This window comes from Erpetoichthys calabaricus, chromosome 12, assembly GCF_900747795.2.
Source record: "Erpetoichthys calabaricus chromosome 12, fErpCal1.3, whole genome shotgun sequence".
NCBI lineage: Eukaryota > Metazoa > Chordata > Cladistia > Polypteriformes > Polypteridae > Erpetoichthys > Erpetoichthys calabaricus.
Window position 1 is genome coordinate 73042515 of NC_041405.2, and position 2000 is coordinate 73044514.

A 2000-nucleotide genomic window follows, 5' to 3' on the forward strand; every position below is an offset into this window, starting at 1 on the left:
GATATTTGTTTCTGTTGTCATGTACAAAGAGCATTAATGGTACTACATTGTGAATTGTTCTAGTCAATTTATGTAGCATTACCAGTTTAACCCTTTTACCAACATCTGTGGAATATGGGAGCAAACAAGAATAACCTGCATACAACCTCCATAGTTACTACTTGACTAATTTGAAAAATGGTCTGTATTAAAAAAATGTGCTTAATGTTATGGTGGAGTTGATGTATTTGTAGACTTCATGATGGTGTATGCAAGAACCTGGTTTATAATGACTCTTAGCTAAATGCCTTTGTTGCCCCATATCTTACATGGATTTTAATGATCTAGTTGGTTGGCAAATTCATTTCCCTGCTTTGTTTTCTAGTCATTCTGTATAACTAGGCAGATCACCATTTTTTTATACCTCACTCAAACCAAGCTGTAATCTTAGCACATGCTTTACGAATGGTCCCCATATTTGGAAGTTTGTACTCTTCATAGTGTGTGTGGCTTGTACTTTATTTCCACTATCATTCAGCACTGGTACATGATGAATTTGAACTGTCTAAGCAGGTGGAGTGGAGTATCAGATAAAATGTGCTGTAGATGTGTTCACATTTTTAGAATGGGCCACAAGCATGAGGACAAAATTATGAGGGAAGTCTGTCCAGGGTAGAATTCTGTGGGGTTTTTTTTTTTTTGTATAACATTTTAAAAGCTTTTTTTTTAGTTGAACAGTGAGCAGATGAATCTAAAAATTCATTCATGAAGACTAAAACGCAACACATCAAGAAATTTGAGGATATCTGACTAAACACAGTTGTGTTCATCTTTTCTTCTGTACCTCACCATTTTCCATAATCTCTGTCGACTCCCCCGGAAGGAAAATACAGGGATGGCAATGAATGTGGATATTGTGCACTTTCCCCATGTCAACTGAACAGTTTGGAGACTGGGTGTTTTTTTTATATTAATTGAGAAGGGTTAATAAAAGTTTAAAACAATCTTAAGTTAGCATTTTTAAAGGTAAGGCACTGGACCAGCCCTGCCTCAAGACAATGGTCTTCCATTCACTTCCATGAGGAGATTGCAGTTTTTCTGATAGGCCTGTTTATGGTTGGTAATCAGCCTGTTGTGACTATGGCCATAGATGTGCCTGGTAGTACGCTGCTGCTGCTTAGAGTTGTTTGCTACTGTGTGACCAAAGCTAGCACAATTAGGTTCATCTCTCTACTAGTGTCCATCTTTGAGCAGTGTTGTGTGGTGGCCAAGAAAGTCAATTCCGCACTGTAGCTAGTTTGATTTCTGGCCTCCACCTACAGGTTAACCTTGAACAAGTCACTTATTCTATTTGCTATGGAAAGGTGTTAACAAATAAAAAGTTGTTTCATTATGAATGGATAACTTTATTAAGGTATCAAGAGCTCTAATGCACTGAAAATGAGCAAATCCTGCAAGCCACCACACCTGGCATCAAAACCGATGTGCTTAAATGACTACTGATAAAGTGCTTAGTTGTAGTGTCTACAGTGACAGCATAAGTCACAAATGGGTCAGCCCTGGACAAGGTATATAGTGGGACAAAATATAGTTTTGTTTGTTTTTTAAATGGACTAGGAGTAGTTAGTTAAATAAAAACAAAAGTAAGGAAAGCCCATCCATTTTCTAAAGCCACTTTTTTAACTGAGCATTGGTGCACAGGACAAGGATGTGATGTTAGTAGAGTATATATTAGAGGACACACTCATACACACATCCACTTTCTATTATGTAGAAAAAAACAGAAACCTGTCTAAGTAACAAAAATGGGGAGGAGCATAACATAGATGGGTACATATTTTTTAGAAAGGATAGAACAGAAAAGGAGGTGTGGTTGCTGTTTATGTCAAACAGAATTTAACCCCAAATTGTGTTCAGTTGAATGACAAGCCCCATCTTAGTGAGAACATCTGGATTAGTCACTATAGGGAATGAGGCCTTATTTTAGGAGTGTGTTATAGACCTAGGAAAAGCAGAAAGTA